This window comes from Euprymna scolopes, chromosome 17 (genome assembly GCF_053919585.1).
Source record: "Euprymna scolopes isolate OS-2025 chromosome 17, ASM5391958v1, whole genome shotgun sequence".
NCBI lineage: Eukaryota > Metazoa > Mollusca > Cephalopoda > Sepiida > Sepiolidae > Euprymna > Euprymna scolopes.
The window spans coordinates 113,686,822-113,700,503 of NC_136498.1; the positions used below are offsets into that span (position 1 = coordinate 113,686,822).

Consider the following 13,682-nt stretch of genomic DNA (forward strand, 5'->3'; position numbering starts at 1 on the left):
TATTTTTAATGGTTAAAACATCTACAAGGTTTATTTTTAAGGCAAAAGAATTTTTATTTGTTTTTTTCTTATTGGTGACACAATTGGTCCCAAAATTTACAATTTCTTTTTATTGGTCGCATAAAAACATTGCAATTTCTTTTACTGGTCAAAAACATTTATGATTTCTTTTTAATGGTCAAAAACATTTATGATTTCTTTTTAATGGTCAAAAACATTTACGATTTCTTTTTAATGGTCAAAAACATTTACGATTTCTTTTTAATGGTCAAAAATATTTACAATTTCTTTTTATTGGAAAAAAAATTACAACTTATTTCTACTGGTCAAAAAACTTACACTTTCTTTTTATTGGTCAAAACATTTACAATTTTTTAATCGTCAAAGAATGTAAAATTTCTTTTCTTTACCTGGTGTTAAGATTATTACATGGAAAACTGCCAAAGATTGTCTTCATTAAAAAAAAAAATCTTAAAATATTTCGAACATTTTCTCATCTATGATTTGTGTATATATTTCTGTACGTGTTTTAAATTACACATTGTTTACATTTTGTATAAAGATCTTGATTTTCATTATTAAATATATATGAAATACTAAAATTGTCTGTTATGATTCCGTACTTTCCATGCATACGATTGGACAGATTTCAAACTTTGCCTCCAAAGTTGGACAAAAGCAAATACATCGTCATCATATATAATTTAACATCTAGCGTTTAGAAATTGACGTCATAATCAACCTATCTCTGGCCAGGCTTTTATTTATCCTTCTTTTTTTTTTTTTAAATCTACCCTTATCGCTTTCTCCTACGTTTTTCTTACTCTTTTTTTTTTTTTTTTTTTTTTTTACATAGGCATCACCACATTATCAAGGCCAAGAGGCCACTCAAGGATAAGGATTAAAGAGTGTACAGTAGAAATTGGACAATATAGTAATCATTAGTAATGAAAATTTGGTAAATTAAATAACTTATATGGAACGGCTCATCAAGAACTTATTTACGTTAGACTTGAAGACAACCATATTGTAGTCAGCCGGAAAGCAGGAAAACGGAAGACAATTCCACAGGCGTGCAGTTCTAAGAAAGAAGCTTTGTTCATGGAATCTACGTTTAGGTTTAGGCGCAGATAAAGAGTGGGGGGGAATTATTGATAGTGTTTACAGCTAGACGAGTGTTTCTTGTGAAAGTTTGGCGAGGGGGGGACCATAGATTGAAGCTCAGTCGAACACTTTCCATGAAAATAACGATACATCAGAGACAAACTCGCAACATCTCTTCTGTGAGATAGAGGTTGCAAGGAAGAGAAAAGGACATCTCCTATGAGGCTACGAAGTCTATTTTGAACTCTATCAAGGCAGGACAAGTCCTTTCTAGCAGCTCCTGCCCAGATGTGGCAACAGTATTCCATCCTTGGACGTACCTGGCTCTTATATAGATAGAGAATTGCATCAGCAGTGAGATATCTTACCCTGCAAACTGACCCTGTTTACCTTACCGGTTCTACATTTGCAAACCTAAGCATTCTTATCTATTCTTTTAATGTGACCAAACCAACAAAGTCTCCAGTTCTGTACACATCTCTCTCTCTATTGTCCAGATTTAATCCACCTCTGAGGTTACCAGATCTAGGTCTGTCTTTAAGACACATGTCTTTCATCCCTAGTCTCATTCTCATATCAGTTATCTTCATGCAACGCATGTCCTCAACTCTCCCTAACCAGGTTTTACTTCCATACACCATCACACTGTATACACATGCTTGATAGACTCTTCCTTTTGTCGACAGCAGTAATGCTATGCTAGTTGGTAATTACAGAAGGCCCTTTAGGGTTTGTAATGCTTTTAGGGCACACCCTAATAAAATAAATAATTCGATACAAGCTTCTGAAATGACAAACGCAACAACTTCATAAAAGGTCACAGAAAAGGTTTATTGAGGAGAATGTGGTATTTTCCTTGTAGAAAGCTGGACTCCCGCACCTGGTATTATCGCGGTAGTTATTCCAGTGGAATCGTCGATACCATAGAGATAACACCGAGGTGGAGAGAGAGAAGAAAAGGAGGTCCGTTCTGTTTTGTGTCTCTCTGCGTAAGAATGAGTTGTTCTTCTTCAAACCGGATGCTGGCCGATTTCCTTTGGGGATAGGAAGTATCAATGCGCCGTACCCCTGACTGGTCCAGATGTGGCCGAATAATTGCAAGGAAAATCTTAAAAGATGTCGTTATGAGACAATTGAGGAGATGAAAGAGACGGTGATGAGGGTCATTGACGTGCTCACACAAGAGGATTTCCAATGGGCCTTTCAGAATTGTTGGAATTGTACAGAAAGTGCATTGCAGCCAGAGGAGATTACTTTGAAGGGGAGAGGCATTGATTCAAGGAAGAAAAAAGTCCCATTTGTTTCTGCTACAGCGCACTCCTAACTCTTGCAATCCTACCAGCACCAAACTCAGAACTTTGTCATCCAAGTATACTTTCTCCACATTTGAGTTCTCATCCATCTCTTGCGTACTCAATACTTACTGTAACATAGCGTGGACGGCTATATACAAATCCATGCAAAATGGCGTTACCGGCAGGGAAAAATAAAGACTTTAAAAAGGAGATCACATGAGAGACGTGGATATGGTTCGAGATCACATTAGAGGCATGAAGAAAGTTCTGAGATCACATCAGAATTGTGGATTACGCTCGAGTCATAGGTGAATAGATTAACCGCTCCCTTAAGTAGACACTTTATCAAATCTCAATATTAACGTACTGTACACGCAATAACCCTTATCCCCGAGTGGCTTCTGGGCCTTGATAAGTGGTGGCCACCTTGTAAAAAAAAAAAAAAGAAAAAAGAAAAGGTGAAGTCACAGTCGTAACAATGAAGAAATAAACGTTGTTGTACAAGAAAAAAAAAATGTGAGTTGAAGTTCTTTCCTATTAGTAGTCTCCTTTGCAGCCGGGATGACAACTTGTTGACTCTCGGACTGAGTTGCTCCCAATGTCCTTTAAAGGGAACTCTCCTCTTTCTTTTCATCTAAGAAAAGAAATTACATGTCCATATTTTCATGTTCTGATGTAAAGTTGATCCAAATTACGAGGTGCCTTAAAAAAGTTTCCAGACTTTTTTTTTTTTACAGGCAGTTTTATTGATAGAACACATATGAAACTCTAGTCTCCTTCAAAGTAATCTCCTCTGGCTGCAATGCACTTTCTTGTGTGAGCACGTCAATGACCCTCATAATAAAATTGTTAAAGTTAAAATTCAGACGGCTTAAGTCCTGTGTCAGAGTCAAAGTAAAACAAATTCCTGAACAATTCAAAGGAAAAGATTCCATTAAGAAATACAATAAAAAACGGTTTTGTTTATGGAAGTTGGATGAGAAATTGATTTCAAAATGTTATTTTCACTGTATTCTGTAGTACTGAAAAAAGTGGAAGATATAAATTGAACGATTAAATAAAGACAAAAAAATAAAAATTTGTGTAAAAAAATCTCATTATGCAGGACCAAGTACAAGATCAGTAGGCAAGGATGCTCCAGATCGATGTGAGCCGTCACCTCATTGACATATGTCCAGTACTGACGGAGTTTGCTGCAATCGAAGAAACCGTGCTCCAGTGTTTCTTCTTGCAGGGACACTCAGGCAAATTCACTAGTTTGGCACTGCGTTGTATGGTGTTGAGGGACAACGCATTTCGGAATAGTTAGTTCAAGGAGAATTCAGAGTTGTTTATTATTTCTGTGCCTGGAGCGGATCTCCTCGTCCATCAATCCAGATTCTACACTTTGCTCCTAGTCAAACGGCTTAGAAACTATTTTTCTTAGGGCATTGTATACTCAGTACTCTAAGGAACTTTCTTTATTGCTTGGCTCGGTAGTTAGAGTTCAGTTTGCTATTGTAGAGGAAAATACTCCCCTCATAAACATTAACTATTTGAATCTTTGTTTCTTGATCATTATGCTCTCGAAGATTTTTTCCATATTGTTAGGAGAGGGAGAGGAAGGGGATAAACTGTGCCTTCTGATGATATCATATTCAGTAACTAGCAGAATTCCAATTGCTTGTAAACTAAGAACTTTTTTTTAATATGAAAATCGCTCCAGACTAGGTGTTAAGCCAATTGATGTAAAGAGTTAAAAAAGAAAAGAAAAAATATAATACTATTTCAAGGGCAAAAACTAGCCTTCTGCTCTAATAGTTACTTCCTTCAGACTGCTAAACTTTGGAATTCCCTCCCTGTTTCCTGCTTCCCTGACTGTACTAACCTGCTGAAATTTAAATGTAATGTGAACAGACATCTTGTTGCCCAGCTGCCCACAGTCCCCTGTTAAACACTATCTCAAATAGTAGCCAGCTACGTTCCAAGTGGCAATATGCCTTGTTTGGAGTGATAAAGAGTAAAAATAAGTGTTAGATAGTAGATTCCAATCCAAAAAACAGCAATTCTTTCCCTTAGTAAACGCTCCAGACTAGGTATTAAGCCAATTGATGTAAAAATTATTACTTGAAGAGGAAAAATAGTCTTCTACTTTTATAGTTTCTTCTATCAGACTGCTAAAGTTCGAAATTCCCTCACTGTTTCCTGCTTCCTTGACTGTACTAACCCGCTAAAGTTTAAATGTAATGTGAACAAACATCTTGTTGTTTAATTTCCCACATTTCTCCAGTGGCAATATGTCTTGTTTAGAGTGAAAGAGATAAAATAAAGAAAAAAGTATTAGATGGATTTAAACACAGAAAAGAGCAATTTCCCCCCCCCCTTTGTCAGAAAGATCGCTTGTGAACGGGTCCCTTGCTACAGGTAACTAACTGTGACCTTGGGTGAATCCTCACACACATGTCTTGATCGTCTTTCACAGGGAATTCTCCACAAGTCCACTTGGCACAACAGGATCTGGTTGGTCGGTTTCAGCATCGATTTCACATTCGGGTTGACATGCTGGAAGTGAATAGATTTCATGCACACAAAAGAAAGACAAACTCAGATGTCTCTATTCTACAAGTTAATTCAACTTAAATTTACAAAATATAATATAAACTTATATACAAATGTCCAATGTTGAATCTTGCTCTCCGTGTTTTGTGGTGGCAATTTTTAGCATGGGTATTCGCTTATATTGGAAATTAATAGGGTAGGTATGGTCGCTCACTAAACCCATCACTAATCAGTATGTCATTACAGGGAATTCCCGATTGCCTGCACGCTTGCAGGCTTCGGTTCCCACGAACAGAGAGGTCAACCCTTGACCCCTGTTACTAGCAGAACCTGTGGAAATTCCACGGTGGTTGAAGACATCATCACATAAGCAAACAATAGAATGTCCTTCAATCAGACCATAAATTAGATATGACCTTAAACTATATCCGATGGTGAGGCTCCAGCTTGCAGGCTTTAGAGATTGTAAAGCCACCCCTTAATTGCCATTGCTCCCAGGTCCACTCTGACACGGAGTGGTAGTACCTGTTAGGATTCCAACTATGGGTTAAATAGAAACCGACTTCAAAAAAAAAAAAAAAAAATATTAAAAATTTTTCTTCAAAATCACTGGATTCGGCATTAAATAATCTGAAAAGGGTTGATATGCCGTAATACAAAAACAACCAAAAAAAAAGGTTGCTATTCTGTAAAACAAAAACAACAAACCAACAGACTGTAAATTAAAAAAAATATATATTTCTAGCCATATGGAGAACTGCTTGAGATATATTATATAGTAATAAAAAAAAAATGAAAGGAATCAGGGGGGATTGCAATTGGCGGGATTTGGTTAAAAAAAAAGTTTATGATGTTGGCAGATGATATGGCAACACTTGCAAATATATTTCATAAGATACATATTCTTAATTCATTATGAAATTGAATGTCTGAATTTGTTAAATGAAATAAAGTGATTTTTAGATTGTAAATTGCTTCAACCATTTCCGGGACTGACTTCTTATTGCCCCTTCTCTTAAAGTTTATATGAAATTAATGTTTAGATCATAAAGTGATCCAGGCACTATCGGAAGTTACATCGTACACTCAATTCTTAAATATATATACATGAAATAAAGTGATTTTCAGATCATAAACTGTTTCAGCCCTTTCCGTGACTTATGCCCCTCCCGTTCCCTCCACACACTTTCACAATAATATGAGGAGAAATAAGGTACTTGTCCAGTATTTTATCAAAGAAATAAGGTACTGTTACAGTATTCTACCTATATGAAAAAAACAATGAAAAATCATGCTACTCATTGATTTGATGTGATTTTCGGGTTTAAAACTTTTATGGACATCACAGGTAAGATTTAATGTGTTTTTTTTTGTATGGGTATTATACCGTACAAGTACGTTTTTTCTCAGGTAGATTAATGTATAAGTACCTTATTTCTGATTTAATAATGAAACTACTCGATTATTTTACGTAATTTTCGGTTGTGCTAATTTTTCCGTACGTCACGGCACAGAGTTTGTTTTCGTATAGTTACTATACTGTAGAAGCACCTTATTTATTATTTAAAAGTCGATGATTTTATATGATTTTACGTCACAGGTAAGATTTTCTTTGTTTTTCATATGGGTACTATACTGTACAGGTACCTTTTTCTTGAGTTACGTTTTTTTTTTTATTACATTTTCACTCCAAACAAGGAACATCGCCACTTTCATGTACTATCAGAGACATAAGCTACAGGGGTACTATGTAGGGAGTTGGGCAGCAAGATGTTGGTTCATGTTACACTTGAACTTCTGCATGTCAGTACAGTTGGGGAAGCAGGGTCCCAGAAAGGAATTCCAAAGTCTAGCGGTTCTGGGGAAGAAACCACTGGAGTAGAAGGCTCTCTTACATCTAGGGATCTCTACTGTGAAAGGGTGGGATTTAGCTGCTTGTCGGGTCTGTCAGGGGTATTTACATCGAAGGGATACAAGTGCTTGTAGTTCGTCTGAGAATTCATCGTTAAAGTACTTGTAAAACAGGCAGAGGGATGCAACATTTCGTCGATGGGACAGAGGCTGAAGCTTAGATGACAGCTCAGGACCTATTAGGTTGGCGACTCTCTTTTGAACCTTGTCCAGGAGCGAGAGACTAGTAGCAGATGCACCAGCCCAAGTATGACAACCAAACCCCATACATGGGCGAATGGTGGTCTTATAGAGGTACAGGATACTTTCCATTTTTGTCTCCATTCCACTACAGATTGGAGGTTATCCTCTAGTGTTTCTGCGATTTCTTTAGATATGTGTTCATTCGTTTTCCTGTTGTGTCTGTTATAGAGCATGGTGTCATCAGCATATATACCCATCTCCCAAAAAATTTTGTCAGGGAGGTCATTTATGAATATTAGGAATAATCAAAGTCCCAGGATAGACCCTTGAGGCACTCCTGCATTTATATTATATTGTTTAGATGTACGACCATCGATGAAAACCTGTATTTTTCTCTTATCTAAGAAGGATTTACTTATGTTAAGTATTCTAACAGTGATACCGTATGATCTGATTTTCCTGAGAAGACTTGTCAAAAGTCTTAGGTATATTTAGAGCTACTGCTCTACCCTCCCCTGTTTTCCTGTTTTGTCCAGTGAATGGTATATACGTTCAGAGATTACAGTTAGGATGTCTGCTGTGGAATGGGCTTGCCTAAATCCATATTGTTGGTCGGTCAGAAGTTTAGCATCTGTAAGGTGATGGACTAGAGCTTGGTTAATTATGGACTCAAATATTTTGGCGAAAAGTGGGAGGAGGCTAATGGGGTGATAATTTACTGGGTCAGTTCTTTCACCAGAATTCTTGAAAACTGGTACCACAGAAGCAGTTTTCCAGCAGGCAGGAAAGCAAGATTCATTAAGGCATTTGTTGTAAAGTTTGAAGAGAACTGGAGCTACTTCAGCGGAACATTTTTTTAATAGCACAGCCGGGATGAGATCAGTCCACATGCTTTTGCAGTGTCAAGTTTTTTATGATAGCATGCACCTAGTCTAGTGTGGCATCTGTCTGCAAAAGAAAGTCAGGGAGGGGTGGTTAGCAGGATCCAGTGTGAAGTTGGAGGCAAACCGACTGGCAAGCATGTTAGCCTTCTCGGTTGCTGAGCAAACAACCTTATGATTGTTGGATAGTGGGGGAATTGTTGATTGCCCATTATTTACTACATTATTGTAGATTTTCTAGAAGTCACGGGTTCCTAATTTCTGTGCTTCGATGCGTTTTTTAAGTAAATTCTCTCTTAGCTGTTGCTATTTCTTTCTTTCTATATACTTCTGTCTGTTTGAACTGGACTTATGTCGGTTAAACCTGTGGTACAGTACCTTATATTTTTATTGAAAAATGAAACGATTATTTTATGTAATTTTCTAGTACGTTACGACTATTTTATGTAATTTTCCGTACGTTACGACTAAGAGTTTACTTTTTCATATATTGCAGAAACACCTTATTATTCAAAAGTTATACTATTCAATGATTTGACGTGAGTTTCGTTACGGATAAAAAAAAAAAAATTTTCCATATAGATACAGATAACACAAGTTAACTATTACTAAACAAAGGAAAAGAAAATAATGCTTGGAATAGTTGCTTTGTGATAACAAAAGCGAACACTATTCCCCCACCCTCACCCAACCTTGCCTAAACAAAAACAGAAATATTGCTTGGGAGATTACCTTGTAACCACAAAACAGGTACTATTCCCCCTACCCCTGCCTAAAAAAGTTTAATAATCCCTGGAAGCCTCCAGAGCACTTAATCGTGTTTCATTCCCTCACCACCACCGTCGTGACATCAATCTCTGAAGATGACTCTGCAGGTTTTCCAAATGTATACAGAAATACACTGTTTTATTATAAGTAGTAGTTGAAGTAATAGCGGTGGTGGGAGTAATGTAGGTGGTGGCAGCAGTACCGGCGGTGGTGGTGGCGGTAGGGTTAGTTGCAGTGGAGACGGTGGTAGAAGTTGTGGTGGTAGCGGTGGTTGTGGAGCAATGGGGATGGTAGTTGTGGGAATTTTTATGATTAATCAGAAATTACTTTGCCAGAGCATTTTAATAATTAATCAGAAGTGATATTTCCAGGGCATTTTTATAATGTTATAGTTTTATAACATTAAATAAAATAGTAGAAAAAAAAAAATTTTTTTTCTTACAATGAACCAAAACTGACTTCTCCAGGGCATTAAATAAATAGTTGATAAAAAATTGTCCTAACCATTATTATTATTATTATTATTATTATTATTATTATTATTATTATTATTATTATTATTATTATTATCCATTTGGAATATTCCACTTCTCTTTCAAGGGATGTCAGGATTATAACGTTTGAAGCGACACTTGAGTGGATGACAATGTTTTCACTTGAAATGCATTAGAATTTGTACTAATTTCAACATCACATATAAGTAGGTAATAATATTTTCACCTGAAATGCGGAGATTTGAAGGTTATCTAAACGACAAAAGCACTACATGATTGTACTTATTTCTACAAATTAATATATAATTAGAATGTGTTTGCCTTACAGTGACACCATTTCCCCCCCGCCCCCTTAAAATGGATGCCAAGATGATAACGGTCGAAATGAATCATGGTATTAACATATAGATACTTAATAAATTTTATAATAATTGTTAAAATTAATTTATATATCTATAAAAGTAATAATATGTGTGTGTGAAAGGGCACTTCTCAACCTATATACTCAACAATTTGTTTATGTAAAGACTTGAAATTTGGTATATAGGGTATTCAGACATGCGGTAAACTTCTTAATAGGTTTTCATCCGGAAAAAAAGGCTGTTAAGTTGTGAAAATTTAAAAAAAAATGGTACTGGGGGGAGGGATTGTCATCGGATGCTTAAGCAAAATACTCGCATGCACATGTCTCAGTTTCATTCTGCTTTTTAACTTCATTTTTTAAAGGTATTTAACATTACATTTAATACCGGGCAATGCTAGGTACGTCTAGTAAATTATAAAGTTGCATTATACGTGAACATTACAGAAACCACAAATCTTTATATTAAAATTAACTGCCCGTGTGTGTGTGTGTGTGTGTGTGTGTGTTTATTGGCACCACGTAACTTTCATAATTATATACTAAATTATTTTTCTTTAATTTATAAAATATCTAATATTTAAAGAAAAAGTATAATATTGTACGACAGGATTTAAAAAAAATCCCATTTAAAAAAATTGCACAATTAAATGCACCACAATGCATTTTGATTTTTGTAAACAAGTCCGTCATTTTAATTTTGTTTATATATATATATATATATATATATATATATATATATATGATGATTGCAACGTCTTGTCAGACGAGTGCCACTCCCTCAGACACGTAAAATCCATGAGCCCAAATGTCTGAGGGAGTATCTATACAAATATGATGTTACAGAGTCTTAGCTTTGTACGACAGCTAAGTCTCTCTCTCGGTTCAAAATGTTGAGATCCAGCAACAAGCAAGAGCAAGATAGCCAGCAACAAATTAAACTGCAGACCAGCTTAATGTGGGTACTGGTCTTCCGCTTTATGGTTTTTTAAATCAGAGATTTGCTTCTCCTAGAAAGGTTGCCTTCACCACGGCTTACGGGAGCCCTCTCTACCCCAATATGTATATGTATATATATATATATATATATATATATATATATATATATATATATATATATATATATATATATATATATATAATTATTATGTGCATAAAAGTAAGTCTTCTGTATACATGCATGTTTCGGAGTTTACTTTTGTTTATATATATATATATGTTTATATATATATATATATATATATATATATATATATATATATATATATATATATATTAATCACTATTATGTGCATAAAAGTCAGTCCTCTATATACTCCTCATCAGTATGGCTAGACTTAATTGACAAGGATCGAACCTACAACCGCTCGATAAGTAGTCTAGTGTGTTACCACGCGACCACTGGGCCCTTATCAACTTTTATGCACGATTTTTATCGCTATAAATGCAAGATTGTTGAATTTTTATTTATTTTATTTTTTTTATTTGCGATTACTAATTTCTTTCTTTTTCGCTCCCTGTGCGTTTATTATAAGAAAGGAGTTATTTGCCCTTTGTTTACATTTTTTTCCGTTCACATTTTTAGGACGTATTACTTTCTTTTCTTACATTTTTTAAAAATATTATTTATTAATAATTATTACGTGCATAAAAATAAAAGTAAGTAATCTATATACAGGCGTGTTTCCTCATCAGCATAGCTAGACTTAATTGACAAAAACGCAAACATAGAAAGGATTAACTTCGATACATCACTCAAGAACATCCCCACACCAAGTACCAAGGATTACTCACTAAAATTAATAATGAAAATTGATGACTTACTTAAAAGGATGAAATGGAAAGCTACTTTTTTTTCTACCGGATAAACATGACAACACCAGAAAAGAGAGGTATGGTTTTAAAAGCGTGAAATCACGACCAGTAATGCCACAATAGTGCTGTTTACGAAGGATCTCTATTCCCTGATTAGAAACTTACATACACATATTTAGAAGGTACATACAGCGCCTAGCTTTCCAAAATGGTCACCCATCTGGTACTGGCCAGGCTCAACGTTGCTTAACTTCGGTGATCTGGCGAGAACCGGTGTGTCAACGTGATTGTGCCGTATATCAATCCTCTATTGATTATTATATATTACGAGGAATAATTTGCCCACTGGTCTAATTTGCAAAAAAAAAAAAAAAAATTCTTTTAATAATAATGATAATGTTCACCAAATTCCGTGTGTGTTTGTTTACAAAATCATATTAGCTGATATCTGAGCTTAACGATCTTAAAAATAGTCTTCTCTTATAGATAAAAAAAAAAAAAAACTTTTATAGGGAAAAAGATATTCCCCCCAATAAAAATTCTTTTTATCTATAAGAGAAGAATATTTTTAAGATCGGATTTTGTTTTAAAAAACTAATCAGATGAAAAACATATCTAAAAACACTGGCAAGCATATAAATTACGTTTGCGTGAAAATTGCAAAAGGTGGACTCAGCCGTTTCAGAACCTATGAGGAAGGCAGTCACACACTCACAAAGCAATTTTAATATAAAAATAGAAAGAAAAACCATTTCCAAAAAGAACTTGACAGTATCGTAGGAGAAATTAATAAATCAAAACATATTCTTAAGACTGATAAAACCAGAAATGTCTATAAAGTAGACAAGCATAATTATAATAACCTAGTACATAAGAATTTGATAAAGGGCTATCACAAGGGAAACAATAGTAACCTTATTGTTTGATAAATAAGGACAGTAAGAAGATTACAGAATAATTACAAATCAGCGATAGGGTCAACAAGCTTAGAGGTAATGAAGCGAAGCATATATCCTTCTAAAGGATCATAAACCTAGCTTCCACACAGAGAGGGAGATGAGCGATCATCTGAATTCTTAAATACAGGGCATACTGATGAAATTTTCCACGGCGTTGGGAAGCATTTCTCCTTAAGACAACGCTTAAACAGTTTTGTAAGTATGGCGCTAATTCTGGGTGAAGCTTTTTCAGCACTATAATTGGAATGCCGTCAGGGCCAGTTGCATTACTGGAACCAAGGTTTTTGATTAGCTTGGCAACATCACGTACAGATATTTGTATATTGCATAGCGTGTTTTCAGATACACGAAGAAATGCTGGGGGTTGACGGCCTTGTTCATAAAGGGTAGAATTAGTTGCAAAGATCTTGGCAAAGAGTTTGGCTTTATCTGATGCAGAAAATTGCGCAATTTTGGAATTGTAAAAACATTAAGCAAGTACGGAATAAAAATCGACTGTAAACAGATTTTATGATTGTCATATCAGGAGATATAATTTTAAAAGGGAGCTAAGCGCTAAACCTCGATACTATTTACATGGCTTTCTATTCGATAGTTTAAATACTGCCGAATTTCTGTCAAGTTTCGAACAATCACGGAGCAATTGATTTTTGTTCAAACTATTAACAAAATTTTATAATAACTGACGTGTTTATGATTAAACCGAAATTTATTATGATAAATTAATTCTGTAATATGATTTTAATTTTTTACATTTTTTATTAATATAATAATTGTAAAAGATATTACAAGAAAAATCTCCTTAGAACGCATACCTAACTTGGAAAAATCGACTTACTTGCTTTCAAACAAGAATAAATATTTAAAAATATGTATATTTCTATGAGAAGCACTTGAATCCTATTTAAAACTACATCGTCTTTGAGAATAGTCTTAAACTCTATCGTAATAGTACAATAATTGTTTAAACTAATTTAATTCTTCTAAATAAAATATTTGCTTTCTTTGATAATACGTAAGCGTTTTTTCTTTTCTTTTTGTTTCGTAATAATAACACAAAAAGTGTTAAAACTAAAGTATTTCTTAAAATAAATATATGGTTTCGTTTTTCGTGCCTTAACTCCATGATCAAGTTTATATTTTTAAAACAAGAGTTAAAAATAATTGTTTAAAATATTATGGGGGCGCGTAGTCGCCTTTAAAAACAATATCTCCCTCAGGAACGGTCATAAAATGTGTATTCAACCGATATTTATTCAATAAGGGACCAGTTTTCCTACCTAGCAAAAAGTGACGAGGTTTCCGAGTACGAGTTTTCCGGGTATGGGTGTTCCAGGTACGAGTTTTCCGGGTACGAGTTTTCCTAAATTCGT

The 13,682-nt window shown here is 34.8% G+C and overlaps 1 pseudogene; it reads right to left on the reverse strand.

Annotated features, from left to right (window-relative positions):
• Nucleotides 1-11,533: 11,533 nt before the first annotated feature.
• On the reverse strand, nt 11,534-11,650 carry LOC145297436 (5S ribosomal RNA; annotated as a pseudogene).
• Nucleotides 11,651-13,682: the final 2,032 nt, after the last annotated feature.